At 42.6% G+C, this 23,474-nt stretch overlaps 1 long non-coding RNA gene across 4 annotated transcripts in view; it reads right to left on the bottom strand.

The window, feature by feature from the left end:
• The window catches only part of LOC128852343 (uncharacterized), a 101,352-nt gene that overhangs the window by 41,069 nt on the left and 36,809 nt on the right, over window positions 1–23,474 (bottom strand). For all 4 annotated transcript variants that reach the window (XR_008450141.1, XR_008450139.1, XR_008450140.1 and 1 more), the window contains exon 2: window positions 18–289. This is a non-coding gene — a long non-coding RNA (uncharacterized LOC128852343). The remainder of the gene's footprint in view (window positions 1–17; window positions 290–23,474) is intronic.

Raw genomic sequence — 23,474 nt, 5'->3', positions numbered from 1 at the left:
TCTTTTTTAACACTCACCCACAAGCTGACCTCCGTGTAAGTGATGATTGGAGTCCACAAAATGAACAAGGAGGACCTGGGAAACTTCCAAACTCTCTTCCAAAGCAAGCAGAGTTGGGACAAGCCGTTGCCATGACATCCCCTCAATGCTGGACCAGAACATCTGGAGTGAAGATTTGAATCCCACTTTCAGTTTTGCCCCTGTTTTGCCACTTGGCCTCCTCTTCTCAGGGGGTGCAGTTGTGCCCACCAGTCCAGATGTTCAAAGAGGGACAAGACTCCCACAGCCTCTATGAGAAAGGTGAATAAAAGGATGGTGAGAACTACATGTCTTAAAATCTTCAGATGACAACCCACCATGAACCGCTGCCCTTGACACATGACAGGAATCGAAGTGTAATCTCAGCTGGGTTACAGGTAAATGGGCAGATGTGTGCCCTCAGGCAGCCTGAGGACACGCCGTCCACTTCTGAACGCAGAGTGTTAGAAATGGAGCTTCTTTTAAATAGCTCTTTACCTTTAGGCTGCTTACTCCACGAATGGCCGGCTGCTCATTAGAGGTCAAGAAGTGCCTGGTTAAAAGGTCCTGCCCCACCTTCGATACAGCACAGACAAGTCCCTCAGGACTTCCTTGGCAGCATAACAACACACAGAGCCGACCCACAATACCCACTAGGGTCCTCCTAATGTTAGAAGATGACATGGCTTGTCCCAGTAGACATGGGAGGAATTTTCCCAAGAAACATATGAACCCCCTCACTTGTGACAGACAAATCCTATCTGTCAGCCTATGTGCAATACTCAAACAGGGATAGTTCAGATCCAGACTTCTTTATTTCTTTTTTAAAACTGTGGTATTGTGACTTTTTTTTTTAATCCCAGACAGATAAGATTAAAGTGAACGATTCCTAGCATCCACCACCTCTTCAGACAGGACTTGCACTGCACCCTCAGCTGCTAGAGAGCCCGACTAATCTAAAATAAGCCAAAATTTACAAACCTAATGAAAGTAAAAACTTCTAGTTAGCAAAGTATTTATTTTGCTTTATCGTTTCCATTTGCTTTTAATCAGCCCCGCAGAATTCCCCCTGCCTGCATAGACAGGAATAGATAATATTGTTTGATGAATGAATAAAATATCAGGTAGGAAGAGTCTTGTTTGTCTGTGTCTTCATTATCTCCTTCCCCGTCCAGCTGAGTTAGTGCATGGACTGTGTATCTGGACTGGACTTACTGGTCATTCACTGTTTGGTTTGTACTAGCAGCTACCAGCTGGGAGCCCTGGGCATAGGTTAAGATTGAAGGTGTTTGACGCTGTACAAATATCAAATAAAAATACAATCCCTCCAGAATAAGCTCAGATTTTATTTTTCTCCGAACCTCCTCCCTCACTAGGGCCTTCATACAAATTTTAAATCAAAAGCAGGGAATAGTTCTGTCGATAAATGAACTTTTTTTCTCTTTTTCCCTCTCAACTCAGGTAATTATTTAAAATCACAGCGTTATCGCTTTTGTTGTGGGGCTGCAAACTCATTTAGATTATGTTGGTCCACTTCTACAGTGAAGTGCAGAATCTGGAGCTGTTCTGGGGAGGAGGGGAAAAGCCAACCCTAGTCTCAGGAGAGGAAAAGTTGATAGAAAACTTCAAAATAGAAGGCATTCTTTGAAAGACATGTAAAACTCTTCAACAGTTGTTACAACTTTCAATGGAAGAGGTGTGCAGAATCCTTTCTTTCAAGCTGTCATTGAGATAAATAACCTGCAAAGAGAGGTTATCTCATATTATTTACCAGTAACTCATTTCCAACTCACGAAAAACGCCTTGAAGCCGGGAAAAAAATACTTCTCTATTAGCCTGTTTTTGTTTTGCTCTCGTGTTTATTTTCATCTTAACATTAATTGCCCCATAATGCCTGCTTGGTTTTATCAATTAGCCTTTGCAGTGGGAAAATATTTTAGCGCCTAATACAGCGTAATGATTTTTTTCCCTATTTGCCAAGGGGGTTATTAATAAATGTCCCCACTGGGGTTACAACTCTGGTGCTCTGGTGTTTGCTTTAGGGGAAATGAGGGATTGAAGGAAAATCCTAACCAAACGGAGATATAATTAGAGTGAAAGCAGCTGCAATTAGAAGTATATGTTCGACGACACCGATCGCACTTGGGGACAAGCCTCCTCTCAACTAGGGCAGGGGTGACAACAGAAACTCTTCCACTGTAAAAAGGGGGGAAAACTCTTGGTTTCCCTGCTTTTCCAGGTGTTGCATCAAGGATCTGCACCATCTCCTCAACATATTTGTGTGAGGAGAAAGGTTTTTTCCCACAGAGGGGTGGTGGCCCAGCAAAGCCAACAGCAGACTCCTCTGAGCTGGGATTTCACCGTGATCTCTCGTTCCTCACTATTTATTTAGCCTGAATTACTGCCACCAGAGCTGCTGGGCTCTCTGGTTAGCTGCCAGCCAAGCAGGCCCTTCAAATGACACATCTCAGTGCACATCAGACATCCACTCTGTTTCCCACGGAGTCCTCTCCTGTGGCTGCAGGTACCCTAAGGTTGGATGTCGAAGCCTGGCAGACCTTGTTCTCCTCCCTGCTGCAGCAACAGACTTTGTTCACGGAGGAAAAACCAGACGCCATCCCTTTGGCTTTTCTCTCTGCTACAAATCTAAATTCTCCATCACTGGGAAATGAAGCAGCTAATAGGCTATCCTAGCAAAATTCAATCCTATCATCAGATACGGGTTTGTGGAAAGCCAAACTGGAAGGAGTTTTGCAGCCTGTCAGGAATTCAGGCTGAGTTAAAATATTAATGCTTGATTTTATCAATTAGCCAAACAAAATGTTTAAAAATAAACAACTTCATACAGCAAGGGCATATACGGAATTAAAAAACCTAGCAGATGTGTAATACTGCTTAATATGGCTTTTAGCTTAATTCATCTTATTGCAGAAATCTGTAATTCTCATGGTTTGATTCCACAACAACAGCTACTGATGTAACCTTTTGTCTTTCCCCGGGTTTTTTGGTCAAAAAAACCTCAACCACCAAATAATTACTATTATAACACTATTAGCTTTAAGGATTTACAGCTTTGCTTCTTTGACGGCAGAGCTCAGAAGTAATAGAATTTACTCTTGGAAGCCTCTGTAGGGCTTCTTGTATTGGGGTCCCGTGTAGGCACCCAAATAGTTCCTTGTAGGATACAGTTTATTGCCAGGATAAGCTGGCTGACTTTATTTAAGCGACACCTCCCATCCTACCAGCCCGCAGAAAGAGGATAGAAAGGAGCAGTAAAATGCAAGGATGCGCCACACTACTGTCCTCCACCACCGACGTGTGATAAAGTAGGAGGTCCATCATAATGCTGGATCCACAAGAAAGCAAATTTCCCTAAACACCCAGATGCAACCTCATTCCTGCAGATTTGTGAGCACCAGAAAAATCACCTAAATGAGGATGGAGCTTGTTGTTCAATTTCTCTGCTACTTCCCTGAATCCTGCATCTCTGTGTGTTGGCCAGAAGAAGAGCTTTGGTGGACCTTGGGACCACTTGTTTTTCTGTGCGAATGAACAGTGATTAATGGCAACCAAAGGAAGAATCCAGTAATTATTCATACTAAAAACCAACCTGAGAACCATGCATAGTGACCACTGCAGTTACCACCACAAACAGCCCTGCGCAGCTGAACATCCACACTGAACATATAGTCCATAATATTCTGAGTATCCACCGCCAGCAAGGAGCACTGTCTCTGAGAAGTCATGTGCATTTTATACCCTACTTGTACGTCTGGCAAAGCATTCAGGAGCTGCACAGAGGAGTTGAGAAATGAATCTGCAGAACAACTTCTCAGCGCCTTTTGCTATGAAACAAACCTTTCTGTCTTGAGAAAAGCAAAGAAGGTGTTTCCACCAACTTCACTGGTGCCCTCTCTGATCCTCGCCAGCCATCAACAACTAAATATTTCTTTACAGCAGAACCTTTCTAAATAAACACCAAAGTGCCAACTCTAGAGACATCAGACCATTTGCTTTCTTTTATTTCCTTCTTATCCTTTGTGTGTGTGTAATTATGAGTCTCTCCATGTATACCTTTAATCACATACACGCTATGTATGTGTATTATAGAATTTTAACACTCAGAGAAACTTATAATTGATTTTAAATGTTGATTTGAAGGGATATGCATTATACCAGGTAAATGCATCAACACACCCAACATTTACAAATGTGCATTATTACACTTATATATACACACAAAATAAACACGTGAGAGTCTCCATAGACAACCACAGAGCTCCACACTTTACCCTTTCCCCACTGTGCTTAAGGGTCTAAAATGAACACTAAGCTGTTAAAGCTACTTTTATTACCTTACTACCACCAGAAGCAGCACAACCTTGCCCAGCCCCTTTGACATAGACGTTAATTTTCACTTGCAGCTGTGGCAATTAGAAAGTGTACTTAATAGAGTGTCATGTTAATTGTTGCAGAGTTAAGCAATTTCTTCGTTTAATTGTCAATTGATTAACCTATTGAAATGGTAAGTGACTCAGTTTCCTTCCAGAACAAACAGCAGCCACATATTGTAGCTTCATCCAGCTGGAGGGGGTACTCTGTGATTTGCTCAGCCCCAGTGTGCTGGTATTTTTCTACACCTCCCTGAGCTTTTAATTAGATGAGCCAATTTTACATGTATTTGTCTGCTGGAAAGGTTATCTGTACTGGAGCTGACCTGCAGAGACAAGGTTGAGCCTAGCAGTCTTAATAGAAAAGGTTTTCAGCTATGACTGCTGTACTTGATTGCATTGTAATGGTAATTAACTTGAGACTTTGCCTCCCTCAATGTTTTTTTTTGTAGCTTTAACTATGCAATAAGATGTTTCTTCTGTCATATATATGCACTTATTAAGCTCTCATTGGATTCTAATATGCATGCAAATAGTCAAGAGTTTCTTAAGGCTAATGCTACACTATGTAGATTTTAGCTCCGTTAAGTCACTACAAAGATGTAGCCTGCAGCAAACTTATAAGGTTTTTCTGTAAGTGTATGTGAGGGTTTGATTTTCCATTTTTGTGCTTTTTTTAAACCAAAAGGAGGAAGAATTCCCTCTACATACTTCTATTCCTTTTTATCCCAAGGGTTCTGCGCATGAGAGCCCATTTGAACAACTTTTTCCCTCCCCTACGAGCCTAAAAATATGCTTGTGTTTTAAAAGGAAGATCCCGATGTCCTTAATTCAGTTTTTCAAGTCGGTTTGTAATCCATCCCCATTCCTACTCCTTTCTCCAAGAGGCTCGTTTGAAAGCCCTCGGTATCTCCTGTGTTTCTGCATGTTCTTTTACAGTACGGCGCTGTCATTTAATTACGAGACAATCCCCCACAACTGAGCAAGCATTTTCATCATTGATAATGTTGGTAGCAGGCAACTGAGACAAAATGATTACAAACCTATGTTGCGCTCAATAGTCCTTTAGAGGATTTCTCTCTTAATAGTCCTGGCTCATTCATGTTTGGTTCAGTACATTTGTTCTTTAAAAAAGGCATAGATTAGAAGAGTTTCAGGGTAGGTTAATAACTCAACTGAAAATGGCTGCTTGCATTGTCAAAGTCTGTTCCTGCAGTTGCCTGGTGCTTTCTTCAGTTCTTCCACACTGCAGCTTTGGCCCAGTTGGTAAACAGCTTAAGTCCAGACATCTTTTCATTCTCCGCGCAGTGGATTGAAATAAAAATGCATATAAGTGGCGACTGACTGGCGCTGGCCTGACAATAGCCTGTAACATTATGCAAGGGTATTTACATAGGAATAAGGCCTTGGTAAAGAAGACAGGGGCAATTAATGATTAGGGCCACACATATAAGGAAAGTTTGTCCAATCCTTTCTTCAATAAAGATCTTTTGTGAAGTGCTATGGAAACTCATGGAGGCCCCCAAACAGATTAGGAGAGGGACTTTTGTGGTGGAGGGGTTTGGGGTTGCTTTTTTTTTTTATAAAACTTTAAGCTAAAAGGGTCAAATTTTGTAAAGGTAAAACACAGTTGTATGGTTTCGGGTTTTTACTATTGTGACCTATTTTTTTTCCCTTTCCTTTTTTTTTTTTCACAGGAGTTGCCTTTGTGCCGCTGTTTTTCTGGAAGGGGTGGAATAAAGAAATCAAGGGAACGGTGTGCCTCAGCCAGGAAGGGTGGTGGAAGCAAAAGGATTGACTCCTCCTGCTAGAACAGGTTTGGAATTTAAGCTAATTTGTAAACATTTAGGGCCTGATTCTGATCTCTTTTACACCGTAGCAGATCTGCTGGGCCTGCCAAAGAGCTTCCTGGCAGATGCAGGGTGGGCAACTCAGCTTTCCACCTTTGATTTTCTCCTCCTTTTTGTACTCTGGATCTGAGCATGAGTGATTTTGACAATCTGGGAAGCCCTGCTCTCTGGTTCCCAGTTGCGGTGCTGAAGGCGGAGCACTGTCAGCAGTGGGTGTTGCGGATACCTAGCCCAAGGCAGAATTTAACCCTAAGGCTTCGTCCTACCAGATGGGATACTCTCCCTTAGGATTGCAGACACAGACAATGAGCCTGTTTCCCTGGAGAAGACTAGTCCAGGTTCCCTGGGGCAATGATAGCTGAGGAAAGTGACAGCTGATGATGCCTCCTCCACCTGTGGAGGCTTGAGTTGTTGGGTTTGCTATCTTGGCTCAATGTGGTCACACCACTTTGGGTCTGAAGCTATGGCCACCACAACAGGGCTCAGAGGAGACTCTTCATCAACACTTTACACTCCTTTGGTGTCTCCTTTTCCTTCTCAAGAAATCTAAGCTGCTGTCCTCTACGACTCATCTGCCTCCACGGAAGTGTTGAGGACCATGTTTTCCTTGGGCTGTCACGGCACATCTGTTGACGGCAGCTTGAACATGCCCACACTAGCTGAGCAATTTTAATTTCAGGCTCATCCTTTGTTGTTTAGAAACTTGCTTTCATTCAAATGACTGTGGAGGGCTCCTCGGTTTGGGTTGATGCCGTAACTTTTCTAACATGCTATCCAGAAAGCCATAGGTCTCTATCTAGGAAGCAGAACACGGTTCCCACTGCTCAACTCATTGTATATGTTCAAGAAGTCAATCCTTTGATGGGCATGAATGAGGAAAGTGTCACTGATTTCTCTACAGTTCTGCCAAGCTTTTCACCATTTGATGGTACTGGATCCTTTTCCTCCTAGACAGAGAGGTTTACAGCGGAAGATAGCTCAACAAAGAGAGAAGTACATTTCCTCAGACTGTCATGCCGCTTTCTTTCTTCAAAATAATTTAAAAAAATCAACTCTTCCATGGAAATTAATTCCAAAAATGCTCACTGGACGTTGAAGAAGGGGAAATAAATGTTAATAGCACAAATGCATGGTCCCTGTGAGAAACAGTGCATGGAGCAGAGAATGTGTTTCTGCTGCAGCCCTAGAAAGCTGCAGAAATCAATGCTTCATTCAAGGCTATTGATCAGTACTAAATTAATTAGACTTCAAGGCTTATGGCAGTTGATAAGACAACTTGTTAATTTAGTCAATGATAGTGTTTTCCCTAAAGCAGCAAATACCCTCTTTCTCAGAAAAGACATTTCTAGCACTTGCTTCCCCCACCCCTTTTATTAAAAAAAAAAAAAAAGAAAATCACTTTACATTTAAATTAAGATAAGAATTGGATGGGGAGATACTTCTATTTACCCCTATTTGCCTTCTTTTGCTCTAACGTCAAAGTGGGGTGTCGATAACATCTGATGTAATTTAATAGGACGGCAGCATAACATTTAGCTTCTTCGACCATGGCCCACTGATGGTGATGTTCGTTTGGAAAAGCTGGTGCGGAGAGGAAGGAGAAAACCCACTTTCAATATATATATTTAGAAAAAAACAATGGTAAGCCCAGAGCTTTTGCTACCCAGGCAAGAAAGATGCTCATGACCACTGACAAAGGCATAGGAGCTGCCGGTTCTGTGAGCGGTGAACGAGACGAAGGTATCCCAGAATACCCCGGACATGGGGCCGTACTTCCTGCTGACTGGGAAGGACAAAAGGACAAAGCCAAAGGAGTGCCGGGGTCCCACCACCAGCTCTTGGAGGCACCAGTCTGCTACCAGCAGCACTCCAACCCTCGGAGAATGCTAATAAGCCACTGAAGAGCTCAGCTTTCCTGCCATAATTCTATAGCACCGTTGAGGACCCCATAGTGTTCACTAAATAAAGACAACTAATTGAGAATTTTTTGCACATTTTGCTCAGTGGACTTGTTGTTCAGGCGGTTGGTTGGGGAGAATGTACCCCTACTGACAACAGGGGCCGATTGTTTTGGCAGCCGCCGGGTTAGCGCCATTTCCCGGCTCTGAGGCTGACTTTCGAAGTATGACAAAAATGTTTAATTTCGGCTTCTTTTTTTTTTTTTTTTTTAATTATGTAGCTGGGAATTATTTGGGTGTTGTGGAGAACAGGCCGTCCGGTGTATACGTGAAAAAAAAAAAACAACTTAAAAAAATTGCTGGCAGAGTTTCTCAGAATAAAACCGTTGGTCTTTCTCTCTCTTTTTCTCCTTACTCTCTCTTTCCCCCCTCCCTCTCTCTCTTTTTTTTTTCCTACTGTATTTTCTGTGGTGAGGCCTACATTTTTGTGTCTGCAGGTGACACTTTGATTGAAACTAAAATTAATAAATCAGCTGAAAAGCTCACACCTACAGCTCACAGCAGGGCCTTGAAAACACGGTTATAAAGGGAGCTTTATGCCCTTGTGTAAAGAAGGAATAAATTACAGAAGCACTTGTTGCCCTTGGACTCGGTTTTGCTTTGCAGGCTGGTATCTTATTTTTGGAGCTTATTGTTAATCAACAGGTTCCTTGTAGGTTTAGCAGGTGACTTTGCTATTAATCTCCTATTTGACCACTATAGCATATTAATGAGGTAGGCTTCTGGATGTGGCTATGTCTCCAGCACAAGGAATTAGTTTAAAAGGTGCACTCTTTACTCAATTGCTTGCAGTTAACGATGCTGCAGCCCAAATGCAAAGTAGCATTTTCTACAGCTTGTGTAGCATTAGGAGTGTTTTACTAACATTATGCTCCTCACTGTGCTTTTCTTCTCTTGTATTCTTATTTCTTCTCCATGGAGGGCTATTATCAGGCTCACTGGTCCTTCCTCCTCTTTATATTTTGGGGGGCTTTCTTCATTTTTTTATTCCCCTAACAAAATAAAGAAATTATATATAAATGACAAAATGATAACCTTCCTTATTAATGTGCACCTTGGTTCTAATTAAACAATTCCAGTGTGCTCTGGAGGTACTGTTGGATTTAAATAAAATGCTCGGCTCAACATTTCTCTTCAAAACTACCTTAATAAATATCATTATAAAGTGCAGGAATTCAACCAGCCCCATTTCACCTTGTATTTTGGGTCTGATTTAAGCTTGGAGTGAGGATACCTATAGGGGTACTTTAAGAACATAAAGAAAAGCCTCGGATTTAAGACTTAAATTTGTAATTACAAGGATCTGCCGAAATACATAATATTATGAGCCAGGCTACAAAACACCGCCGTGGAAACAACAGCTTTGTTGTAATACAGTAATTTCCACATTCCAAGGAACGTGATTTGCCATAGACGGTTATTACTGGCATTTCCTTTCATAACTTTCAGACGTGTGGTCTACCTCCCAAACAGAATCATTTTCCTATTTAAATGAGCACTGTCAGGCTTCTGCCTGCAGATTCCCAGCATTTTTTTTTTAACAAGGACTCTTGCACGCAACTGCATATTTGTGTCAGGTTAGATGTCAGCCTTGAGTTTTAGCCTGAACCGTAAAATAGCTGTCTTTCGTGGATTAAGGTCAAAGTTATTACGTTACTTTAGCTTAGTATTTTGGTATTCCTCTTCTTTTTTCTCTTTTAATTGGGGTATATATAAAAATGCTAGTGGAATATACCCAAGAGCAAAGATATTTAAGGTATTAGTAACACCTTCACTGTGGGCATCAAGGGTTAGCTACTGGTCCACTCTGCCTCTCACAAAAGCATCCACGGAAGGAGATATATGACCCTTATTCAAAGTTTCATTCATATTTGCATGCGTATTTTCAGAAATTTGTATCGTTTTAAGCTGCAGCCCTCACAGGGTGCTCGGTTTGAGCCTCTGACAAGGGCTCAGCTGAGCTGGGGAAGGCGTCCTGAACTGATGCGCTGGAATGAAGCATCCCCACGGTGAGCCAGACAGCCCTGGTCTTGGGGGGAGAAACTATGGAGGAAGGATGAAAATTCATCTGCAGACCTCACAAAGCCCTAACTTTGCAGTGGCTACAGTGAAGGGTCACACTCAGAAACACACTCTCAATCTTGGATCCAACCTGAGGTTCTCACCGTGCAGGATGGGTCCAGCTCATGCCTGAATCTCTACATTTCCCAAGGATGAGCTAATTTGGCTCATTTTCAGGCATCCGTAACTGGACCAGTTACCTTGTTAAAGTGATATCTTTCCTATCTCATGCCAATAAATTACCAAACTTCACTTGGAAAGAGAAAAAAGTAAAACCAACAGAAAGTTGTTCAGCTCTGAAAAGGCACATAGTAATTACCATCAACTTTATTTATTATTTTTTTAAGGAACCACCATTTAAACCTTGGTTTTTTTTGCGGTGAGGTCTTGTTTGTCAGGGTTAAGGAAGAGCAAATTTTTACTGCCAAGGCACAAACCCCTGTAAATCAGGGTTCATCATTTAAACACTGGCAAACCCTTCACTGAAGTGGTGTTAGCAGGGGCTGCTCTACAGCGTATTTCTAAGGAGGAATAGTTAATGTAACATGGTTTGGGAGCCCTTCCCCTCCCCAGCCCCCACCTCCCCCGAACTGCTTACAGCACAAGGAGGTTTGAGCTTATTTTGTCTTTTCACAACTTAGCAAGATCAGACACATTTCTGCAATGCATATGCAGATTTTACCTCTTGTTACTTTCTCTAATGAGCTTTCACTTAATCAATTTGACAGTAGCCTTTCTTCTTTTTTGCTTGGTATCCACTAGGAAAGTATTCAGGAAAAAGTGTTAACAGTTTCAAGGGGTATTAGCAAAATGAAACTGTGGCACCGCCAAATTTAGGAAGATCGCAGAAGTGCTTTATGGAAAGGGGAAAAGAAAAGTTAAAATGGGGGATGTGGATTTAACAAGGATGTTTGTCTAGGAAATGAGCGGGACTGCAGACATCACTTCTATTTCCCTGCAAATAATTTTAAAATAATGCAGATAATGAGTAGAGAAATAACAATTTTTACATAGTGATCTGGGTTACAGAAACAAGAACTTTCCCAGCCAATATGTAACCCTTTCAAAAATAAAAATATACTCTTTAATGAGGTATTGAATGAGGTCTCAAGCCACAGCCAGTCATCGAGGACAGGGATGCTGGAAGTCCGAGGGGCGCAGAGCCATGGGAAGAGATCTGCACTGCTGTATCAAATCTACTAGAATGGCTTGAAATGGGAAAAGGGAAGATTTAGATTAGACATTAGGAAGAAATTCTTCACGATGGGGGTGGTAAGGCACTGGAAGGGGTTGTCCAGGTAATTTGTGGATGTCCCATCCCTGGAAGTGTTCAAGGTCGTGTTGATTGAGGCCTTGAGCAGCCTCGTCTAGTGCGAGGTGGCCCTGCCCATGGCAGGGGTATTGGAACTGGATGATCTTTAAGGTCCCTTCCAATCCAAACCATTCTATGATTCTACATGCCCAGATTAGCAAAGCCAGCTATGTATTTAATTCCTTTGTGGAGAGGTTCAATGCAAAAACCTCTCTGAGGGCCAGGCGTCACTATTTTCAATGAAGTGGATGATCAGAGTAAGGATCACCGCTAGGAAAGGACAAGAGATGATGACACTGCAGCAGCTCTGGGTTTCCTGGGCCCCAGGGACATCCATAGTGGTCATTGGATACTTCATTATATTTGCTGTAATTCATTGCTTGTGAAGTTGAGTGGACGCTGATGTAACCTGGTACCCCCAAGAAGGACTGAAGATGCCTCCATGTCACTGTTCTGCGTGGTGTGAAAAACAGAACTGGGCAGAGGAATTACCCTCAAAGTGGAGGTGTTGCATCTCTCTGAGTCAGTGCTTACACACTCAATGTCATCACTAAGCTGTGTCACCCCTGAGGACATCTCTTAGGCATTAAGTTCATAACAGCAAAGTGGCAAAGGACTGCTGACACATCCTTATTGACAAGGAATGCAAAGATCTACCTGGGGCTTTCATGAGAGCCACAGCCTGCAGGAAGGTGCCACGAGCAAAAGGGAAAGGCTCACAGAGAAATGCTTTGGGGTTTCCTTCAGTCAATAAACTTACCGGAGATTCCTGTCCTGGTCTGGTGCCAGAGAAAAGTTCAGAGCCCAGTTCCCGCTAACCATTTTCCTTTATATTTCATGAAAATTTGTGTCTTGATGCAAAGGAAAGTGAGGTCTTTTTTCATAGGTTTTCATCTCTGGGTATCAAAACCACAATGACAATATACAGTGGTTTGTTGTGAGCCAATTCAGGACAGCAGCAAGGAGCACTAAGTGTCTGACACTGGTGCTTCTTGGCTTAAAAAGAACCCTCACTCCAAATCTTCAGTGAGATAGAGAAAGAAATAGAGAATTGCCTTGCCAAGAGGAAAGTTTCCTTTGAACTCATTATAAAGCCTACACTAGCTTTGAGTTAATCTTGCCAGGGAATTGAGCCTCCTGGAAAGTCTAAACAGAATCATGGTTATGTGATATGGTTACTACCAGGTGTGAGCTGTGGCTGTGGTTAAAGGATGTGGGGGACTTAGGTCCTACTCTTTGTAGTAGTGCAGGTCTCCTGCATGATCTTGGGTGAGTCTCTTTATTTTTCACTTGAAAATAAAGATAATTGAGTTTCCCTGCCCAGCTGAGATATGAGAAAAAACACAGAAACGGTGAGGTGATCCAAGAAATGGGAACTAAATGGGTGTGTGAGATATATAGCCTGAAATTGCCAAAATGTGTTGGATGTGGTCACCTCCATGTCTGAAAACAATGACATTTCAAAAGGAAAATCCCTGCCTTTGCTCCCTGCAGACAACCCTCTCCCTTTCACTGACGTTCCATTTCTTTGCTGAAATGGATTCCTTCCTGCCTTCCCAAGCCACAAAAAGAGCACTTTTCCACCCAACACTGACCAGTTCCATCCTGAGACACATAATTACCCAATCCAGTAACTGTGAATTTCTCACTGCCAGCCCAAGCAGCTGTACCCAGAGAAGTGATAAGAAAACTTGGCCACTGTTAATCATCACCTAATTTTTGAAGTCATTGCCTGTAAAACTGATGGATTGTACCCCCATAAATGTTCAAATGTCTGTTTCAGTGAGGGGGGAGCTAATGGCATTGCCTTTACATATTTTAATGTTATTTTGCCCTGCTATAAGTTGAAGGAGGTGTTCAGACAACGTGTGCTCACCAGGAGAAACAACCCTTACAGATCCGCGGAGGAAAAGAGGAAACACAGACCCAGAAGGGGCTTTAGCCAGATTTTGCTTTCCTGACACTATTCCTATCCCAAAATAGGGGACCGCATCACTAAGGAGCCAAAGTATGTGCTCCAACATGACTTTTCCAAAATCACTCTTTCTTAATATTTTTATTCTGATCTTATTTTTAAGCTGGGGTCCGAAGCATTTAAATCAGAAGCAATTTTGTTTTCCTAGCTGTCAGCAATATTTTGGCTATTTTAAGAATGTAGGACAGGGTTAAGGATTAGTCCCAGCATTTCTTTTCTGTGTATCAGAGCTGCTTAGCAGTAATTAATTAGGACATTGGGTTTTGTACTCTTGGTTCAGGTCATTTGCCTATGAGCAGCTCAAGCCTTTTACAAAGGCACGCTGCATATGTTTCTGGGTACCTTTTTGAGAGAAGATTTAAATTGGCCAGATGAATAATACTTTGCTACAAGTGTTTTGCCCTAGGCAAAAAAGGTTTTCTTCATATTATCATTGCCCGGAGCTGGAATCCTCAAGCTTGATGTGACTGGTGTTATACTGTCACATGGCAATGATGTAAGAACAGGAGCTCTCTGTGTCAGACAAATCTGGATTTAGGGGAATTATAGCAGATGTTGCAAAATGGCAACAGTTTAGCGAGTTCCTTTCATCCCGCTGTTGGGAGGCAGGTCCACAAAGTACGCCCAGACAGAGAAGAATGTTATCTTTGATCCCTTTCACTCCAGGGCAAAGAGGCTCCGCCCCACGAGGGATGCAGTGAGGCTGGAAATAAAAATAAATTTACAGTAGCTATTTGGTTTGCAATATGGAAATCAGCCATTATTTATTCATGCTGTTTGCCCAGACATGTATAAAAGATTTTTATCAGGGGGTAGCGTGTCTTGTGTGCTATAAACAGATTAGAGCACTCAATATTAAGATTAATGGCATGGAAAAACACTTGGAAATTTGTGTGCGGCTCAATTACAAGAAAGACCTGCAGCTCCTCTGCACCAGGTGTACACGGTCAGTGGCACAGGTGTCAGGGAAATGAGGAAGGAAGGAACATATTTGCCTTTGTCACAGTGATAGAAAGCATGAAGTTATACATTATGGGATGTCACATCAATTTTATCACATGGAGTTTCCATGAAACAAACTCAAAATGCTTTTATTCATCTGCTCTTCCTTCGTTTGGGTAAACAGCTCATTTATACCTATGTAGAAACCGAACACATGATGACAACGTGACAGACCCAGTTTACGACAAGAAATCACCACCTGCGGTGAACAAAACTCGCCAGTGCAGGATAAACAGTAATTCTTTTCATGAGTTTAAATCTGATTGGAATTTGATCAGAATTTGCAGGATTTTTCTTAAATTGGTCAGTTCATTAAAAACAAAAAAAACCCAAACCAAAACAAAATCCATTTGGTGACAAGCACAAAACTACCAGCCTTTGATTAGGTTTTAATAGAAAAAACCCTCCTACCACCTGATAGTAACATGGACTCAGCGACGGACGGCACAGACACAGCTGCTCACGCTGTACGGATGGAACACAACCCTCTTACCCAACGTGCTCCCAGACAAAGCCACACTACCCAAAACCAGCTTGCCCCATGCCTCCTTGAGCAGTCGTATCAAGTTCCTATCCCTGGAGGAGCTAAATTGGAGGGTTTCAAGCATGTACATGATAGCGACTGTGTTTTGTATCAAGGTCTCCCTTGTCTGAGCTTACAACATTCATTTTTAAGAGCAGAAGCTCAGTTGAATTCAGTTCAGGAAGGTATTTAGGGGCATGCTGGCATTTAAATATTGGAGTCATGACACTGTTCTGCAAGTCATACACAAGCTTAAAATCTATCCATCCTTTCCTACCGGCCTGCGTTTGAGTCTAGCCCTGCCTACAGTCCACCATGTCTGGTCCATACAGGAGACACTGATGGAGAAGTCAATGTTCTGATGCATGTTTCCCAGGGTGCCTGCAGTCACCTGATTCCCTCACGTATGTGAGATGTGAACAAGACCAAGCTGAGAGACAGCCATTATATCCAACACCCATATTTGCAGCCTTTGGGTACAATCGTAGGGAAAACAGTGCCAGCCAGTTCTGCCTGCAGGAGAACAAAGAGTCCCTTCTTCATCTCCACGCCCATTTTGGGTGCCCCAAACTAGAGGAGACCTGCAGCAGCCAGACCAGGATGACTCCAACACCCTCTTATTTCTCTGGTTTCTGTGTCTGTGCTGGCCTGCACCCGGAGGTGTCTCCTACCCCGTTTCTCCAGGCCAAGGTGGTGTTTGCAAGGCAAGGTCCTAACTTCTGTCACTCCAAAGGAAATGCCTGCCCCCATCTGCCCACAAAACTGTTTGTGTAGGCACTTCTGCCCAAGAGGAACCCCACAGAGCCCATGTCAGCAGCTCCTGGTCCATGCAAGCAGTGAAATCATGTGGCGTGAATCCCTTGTGGTGACCTTACAACACAGTATTGACTTCTCTACGTCTTCTACATTTTCCTGCAGAACCAAAACTCTACAAGTGTAGAACAAAACCTTTACATTTTGCCAAGCACAACAGACCTTGGTTCAATCAAGCCTTTAATTGTTGCCACCAGGCAAACGTTGACTAAAGCAGCTCAATGCCACAATCGCGGCATGGCCAGAAAAATGCTGCAACGCGTAACAATCATAGGACAAAATTGATTGCACCATTAGAATACCGGCCCTGTGTGCTGGGAATCAAGGTGTTACCAGGAAAACATGGGATCAGCCCACATTCCCATTCAAGATGCCTAATCTTGTCTACATTCAAAATGGTACTGGCTAAAATTGGTTTTCAATTGATTTAAGTTCACTGGCACAAAGCCCTGTGTAGACATTCTTAAATGGGTTTAAAAATGGCTTATCAATTTAGCTTAAGACACTTAGTAGCTAAACTAAGCTAAATCGGCATAAGCCAGGTTTAAATTGATTTATGATGTCCACAAAGAGTTTTGCACTGGTTTAACTAAATTGCTTTAAAAACACACCGCCACTTTAGCTTTCAAACGGGAGTGTCTACGAGTGTAAGGATTTAGGGTAAATGTCTTTAAAAGTGCCTAAATATTTGAGGAGCTTATGCCCCTTTTTCCTCAACAGACTTAGCCTTCTCGAAACCAGAAACTGTCTTTTGTAAATGCTATTCCCAAGTACCAAAAAAAAAAAAAGAAGGAAAAGGGCCAGATCCTCCATGAAGTAAAGTGGGGAGATATCCTATTTTACATCAGCTGAAGGAACGCCAAGCCCTGCTTTAATTTTTTCAAGGGAAAGCAAAATTGTCTGAAACCTCAGGTTTCATTGGACTTGCGCAATTTTTTCCTGCCAGTTGTTTTTTTTCTTATCCTCTTTAGGTATAGGACTTACATATGATACACGTATATTCAAATCATCACATTGCCCTTCACAGCATCCCTGCACGCGACAGTTATTCAGGCTTTTATGTTGACGTTCATCGACACAGTTTGGAAGATATTTGAGTGCTCATAGTCACATCTGTTGTTTTCTCTCTTAATGATTTGTACTTAGCCAAAATAATAGAAAGCAGGCAGAGGGTTTTAATATTGGCTTGCTTCACATGAGCCTATCTTAGTCAAAATGTTTATTCTGTGGTGCTCCTGCTAGCTCTGGAAATTCATGTATCTATATGTATTTGCGTGTTTTGCTTGACTAGGCACAAATTATGCTCTCAACTGGAAATATCACAAGTGTAAATAATTTGGAGATGTAAGTGTGTGAGCGCAACTCATGTAAAAGCTATTTGTTTTATGGATTTTGATCTCCAAAGTTTAAAATATGAGCAAACTTTTCATTAAGGGTTTTGCCATTTGTTTGAACACTCCTGTAGTAATTGGAAATGCAACAATTGTTTAAAAGTGGCATTGTCCGTGAAAAGATTTAGTGAGGGATGAAGAAATTTCTTGAACCTAAAGACATAATCTGGTGATCCAATTCTCCCCACTGTGTCCATTCCCGTGAAACTCCATTTACTTTCTCCTATCCGTCACCAGCTCCCCCGCATCCCACCTAGCCAATCCTCTAGGTTTCCCACATTGTTTCCTCTTTTGTCTTTTCAGTCCAAACAGAAGAACAACAGACAAGGTTTCGAAGGGCAGGGAGCATCAGGGGCTGGAAGAGAATGGCTAAGATGAGGGTCAGAGTCCTAGCCCTACTGCCAACAGTTACTAGGGTTTGTGCTGCCTGGCTGGGCAGTGTTCAAAGACTTTGCTGGGCTTTGTTCCACTGTGTAGGGATTAGGCCTGGCGGTCTGAGAATTTGCCTTCTAATTAAAAAGGATAAAAGATAGAAGTAGCATTAGACTAAAACATAGCAGTGATACTTCACAGGCTTTTTTTTTTTTTTTTTTGGCTTTTTTTTTTTTTTTTAGTCACAAGACAACGCATGAAGTTGTCAGGTTGTTTTATTCCTTTTGTTTTCTTCGTGTATGAAAAAAAAAAAAATCATAAAGAGAAGGGAGGGGAGGAGGAAAAGTTTTGAAACTCTTCCCAGCTGTTCCATATGGTGAGTGAGGGCTGAATTTCTGTGTGCACCGTGGCAATTTTGCTCACTGACTATTGCAGTTATCGACGAGGATTACACCAACTCCCTATCACATCCTGTAATGCTGTACCAAAAGGTGAGGGAATTCCCCACGTCATCCTTCCTGGCCAAAGGGGTCTACAGGAAGCCTGAATTTCTCGCACAGCCTCTCCTTCTTTTTCGCTTGCGCTTAGCCCTCGTTAGGGACATTCAAAGCCAGCCACAAACCCTCCCCTCAAATTAACCAGGACATGTTATTTTACCCATGCAATGTGAGAAATGCCAGAGGCCACATCCAGATAGCCATTGCTTATAGCGCTGCTTTAATTATGCTTAAAAAAATCATGCATTTCTAGCAGGAACGGGAGGCCAAATCCCCTCAAGCTGTTACTCGTGTGAGTAATCCCATCTCTTGCAAAAGCCCTATTCAGGGCAGCCGCCAAGATCCAGCCCCACGCAGGACGGTGAGGACGGGCGTAAATCCAGGGTCTGCCAGCTCAACAAGGGCCGTTGGAAGAAATCCCTGCCATTTACAACTTGATCTGCCTTTAAAAACATCCTCCAAAGCCGTACCAGGGGCAGAGGGAGCGGTGGTGTTTTGAGGCAGCTCTGCCGACTTCCCAGGATGACCGCTTTTACCCTAAGAGAGAAGCTGAGGTGAGCAGTTGCGTAAGGACCGCTGATGAGATTATATTAATTACTTTTCAGAAGGAAAAGGAAAAAAAAAAAATAAAAAAGCAGGGTTAGAAGTTTGGTGGAAGACTTGAGAAGCTCTCAAAGCTGCCGAGCTCGGGTTGCAGGCAAGGATAAAGGAATGCCCTTTTGTTCCCACACATCTCCCGTTACGTCATGACGAGCACAATTTCTTCTGAATTCTGGCTGACTTTACACATAGTAAATAATTCGGAAGAGATGACAGACCAGGTGAAAATGATTCACAGCAGAGTCGTTGCACTTCATCGTACAGGATCCTAATGGGAAAGCATTTCTCACAGGAAAGCATTTTCATTCATTAAAATTTCTTCCATGACTTTTCTTTCCTCGAAGCCAGTAAAGATCATATTTCTCCTGTGTCATAGCATGAGAAGAAGGGAGAAGACTGATAAGCATCACTTGGGCAAAAATGTTGCTGCCTTTAACAAAAATAAGCGCTGTTAGGCTGCTGTGAGTTAGCTCAAAAGCAATACTAATGTGGCAAATTATCCCATTGATTTTAGGCAGGGTTCTTCATTGATTTTTGCTTAAAAAAATAGTGGTATGATACAGCCCATGGTGGCTAACTTCTTAATTTCAGTGCATTTGTGAAAGGTTAGAAATGGGCTTCTGTTCCTGTCATTTCCTGGAGTTTTACGGACATGGAAATGTAATAAAATCTGCATGCTGTTTTCTGGATATCAGCGTTTGAAATGAGACCCGCTCTTCCTTGATGGATTTAGAAGCAAATAGATTCAATGTCCCCGCAGGACAATATTCCCAACTCCCTCCAGGCCTGTAGTCAGCTCCTTTCTGCATCCACCCCAGAGGGCCAGACGCAGGATCAGGCTACGCTTTGGTGCTGCGAACCCTCTTGTACTGATTTATGTGCTTAACATCATTTCAGAGAGACCGAAGCAAAGGCAAAAGTCCCCCTCCCATTTCATATTACCGACAGCCGGTAATAACTGGAAAGAAATTCCTAGTTTGCACCATGATAGGGGTTATTTGGAAGAGCCCCGCTAGCTTTTTCAGCTGGTTTTACAGTGAGGAGCAGGGATGAAAACCCCTCCGAGGAGCAGTGCTCAGCTTCCAGACGTGCAGTGCTTCCAGACCTTCCTGCACCTCCTCCTCCTCCTCCTCGAGCGCTGCTCCTCCTGCAGGGCTTAGCGTGTTCCCCGAACACAAACTCAGTGAAGGATGCTGTCACCTATTTTCTACGGGGCAGGGGAAAAATATGCAGGGCATAAAGAGGGCTATCATATTTCTTTCAAATACAGAATTTGGGAAGAAATAAACCAAACCTATTTCCCTGGTGCGTTCGAAGCCCTTAGCAGGAGCTCAGTCATCTTGAACACCCCAAGAGAGGTGCACGGACGAGTGTTATTTCTCTATTGCTCTTCACTTAATTCACCGAAGGAAGGAAAAGATCTGAGGGGGCTTTATATCTGAAAGAACGTTCCTAATATTTGCATTATCATCAACGAAAATATTTTTAAAGGCCAAACGAATATTCATTTATATTTATTTGCTTAATCTAATGATCTATTGTGATTCTCCCTTTCATCTATTCTTCCCTTGATGAGTGTGTGGCACTCCCATTAAGATTAATAGCGGTTTCACATGCACAGTCAGGGGAGATTAGACCCCTGCCCCGGCCTCCTGCCAGCCCCATGTATGTCTTTGGATTCAAGCTCCGAACCCTCACTGATGTCAGTGAAAGCACCATGTGTACAAAAAGGCTCAATCCTGCCCGGTGCTGAGCATCCTCCCAGCCAGCCGAGACATTTAGGAGCGGCAGGGCACAGCATCTCCCCAAACGCATTTATTATGCCGTAAAGTCTGGGACTGTCTGGGGAGCATATGTTTATGTGGGGGTCACTGTTTCTGTGAGCACGAGGGGGAATTTTTATGACAGACCAGTCTAGAACGGCATATGGGGACCAGTGTGGGGTGCACTGGAACCGTTTTCCTGAGAAATAAAACACACCAACCCTGCCTCTGGACCTGCACATTGCCATCCTTCTATGCAAACTTAACTCCGCGTAGAGAAATTACATTTTGTGACCATTTCGCTTCTTCGTATGTGAAATACGTCTGCCACGACTCAGACTAGCTCAGAGATATATTTGAGCAACTAAGCTTGGAAAAGTAAATATATAATAAATCATGCTCCTCTTCCAGGCAGGGATGCTCCAAAGCCCTGGCATAGCAGCACACATCCCCCCAGCCCTCTCACCTTCAGTGTGATTTGGAGCAAGGTCTTGTTTCCAGTGGCACGAGAAATACTTTTTTTCGCAAGCTGCCGTCCCAGCCTTGCAAGCGTTTCTGCTTTAGAGAAGCAAAGTGCTTTCGGATAGTCCTGCCACAAAAAGCTTCTCACAGGTGTAATAAGGCTTTGCAGCACCTGAGCAGACGAGGTTTATGTCGTGTATAGGACCCGGTTTAAGAAAACGCAGATTTCTTTTGCTGCCTGATGGATTTGTACCATGTTTTCATTTGCAGTTTTACCTATATTCCCTGTTATATCCCAATCCTAACCTCTTCAGAGTATATGCTCCAGCTACCTCAGTCCTCGTACCTCCTATTTTCTCCTCCTATTTCCATGGTTCATGGTATATCTGGGAAAAGAAAGACTTACTAACTGCTAGAAAAGAAGACTGAGCGCCAGCCTCGTGCCTCAGTTTCCCCAAGCATATCATAGATGTGGTGATACCTTTGACTTTCCAGCAGTACCATAAGAAGTAAGCGAGACATTTATAAAGCTTATTGAGGCTGACAGGCATAAAGAACATTTACAGCGATGTTTGTCATCATCATAAACGCCATCACGGTGGTGTTTATCACTGCATTCAATATTCTCTTTAATAGCAAAGCTCAGCGTTACTAATTTTTACTGCTACAAAGCACTGAAAAACGCTAAGATCCAGCCAAAGTAATGTGCCCAAAGTCAAACATAAAGAGTAAGGAAGAGCCAGAAAGTGAGCAGGAGTTAGAGGCTAGCATGGAAACTGCTACACCATCTGTCCTCTCAGCTTGCTCGAAAGACGTTCCATGATTAGAGTATAACTGAGTATATGACATTGTCTTCCTGCATTGTATTCAGGCGTCATTCTCACTTGTTGTAATGACCTCGTTATTGATTTGTGGTGCTTCCACTTAGAGCTTCTGTATCTTTCATAGCACATAGCCTATAAGCAGGCTATAAATTTTATATTTATATCACGTTATCTGTGCCACAGTATCTATCGTATATCACCACGCAGCGGATAATCGTGTCCTGCCAATATTTACAGCTATGTTTGAATGTAAACATTTCCGTAACTGCTATTTAAATATGACTACAGCTGCTTACAGTATCAGGCACTAAATCTATTTGATTGATTAGGTAGATATGAGTAAATGATGAATATGTATGTTTATAAAATGCCTTCTTGAACATACATATAGCAGTATGTCTTCTTTGGATTTTCTCACAAATAATAATAATAATAAAATGTTTAATTGCTGCGATTACAGTGATGGCTCATGAGGTGTTTTAATAAGAGAAAATAATCTGTAGGATTTCTGCTACCTCAGTAAATGCTTAGAACTTGTGTTTTAATCTATCCAAGATCATCATCCTTGTTCTAAGACTGAGTTCCTAAAAAGCTGGTGTTGTGATTTGCTTTTATTTTCATTTTTGGCTTAAGCACTAGGCTTGAAAGTGGCAGCTCAGAAAACAGATTTCTTTATCCAGAAGCCAGCTTGGAGAGCATCCACACAGGCTGCTATTCTAAGGCACCATTTCGAAGACTGCCATCTCTACGATGGCATATGAGATGTAATTTAGTCTCTGTGTTAATTTAGCCCAGGGTCTCTCCTGAACAGAGAAGACCGGCCGTGCCAAATTCTGTTAAACTAGGGATGGTGCTTTTGTGATACGGACAACTGTCTACCAGGGATTGAGCTGAGACCACCAAACTACTTTCATTTAGATTCTCAATTTAGTCTTGAACCAAGGTCAGAAGGTAAATAGCCAGGGCTTTATCTTCCCAGCCAAGCCCCTGGTAGAGGGTCTCTTTGAAGTAGAGTGTGATCACTGGAGGTTTCAGAACTAATGTCCAAGACAGTGATGTATAATACATTGGCTTCCATTTTACATCTGCTGGTGTGATCGCAGGTTAATTCAAGAACGGTTTCCTGACAAAGGAGTGTTTCTACCCAGCTGCAGTCTTAAAAACAAATCTGAAATTAACTCAAGACACCCTTTTGGCACCACCCCCTCTCCAAAGAATATATAGTCTTTTTCCCCCACTACTTTGAAAGCCAATTGCTTTGAGTCCAATCCTGCTCTTACTGAAGTCATTGGCTCCATGCACATTCACTTCAATGAGTAAGGCAGTTTGAAGATGCTCCCTACGTCAGCTGGTGTTTGTGGCTGCACATCCTCTATCCTCCAGACTGTCAGAGGGAAGGAGATTTCCATTTGCAGGGACATTTTCTGCCATGACACAGCGACAGTGGTATCCGGTGGCAGATATCACTGTGCAGGCAGGCTTTACGCTCACCACTTACACCAGAGAAGCCACAAACTGTGAGCACAATGGCGTATTTCTGGTTGTCTGGTAATACTAATTTAAGACTTCTCGTGACCTTCCTTCTGTGTCGCTGCATTCACTTGTACCAATGCACTTGGGTGGTTTTAAGGATCCAAGTTCAAAACCTTGAATGTTCCTGCA

The sequence above is a fragment of the Cuculus canorus genome, chromosome 5 (genome assembly GCF_017976375.1).
Source record: "Cuculus canorus isolate bCucCan1 chromosome 5, bCucCan1.pri, whole genome shotgun sequence".
NCBI classification, from domain to species: domain Eukaryota; kingdom Metazoa; phylum Chordata; class Aves; order Cuculiformes; family Cuculidae; genus Cuculus; species Cuculus canorus.
The sequence above is the reverse complement of the archived record's forward strand: the minus strand, read 5'-3'. Positions and strand labels throughout refer to the sequence as shown.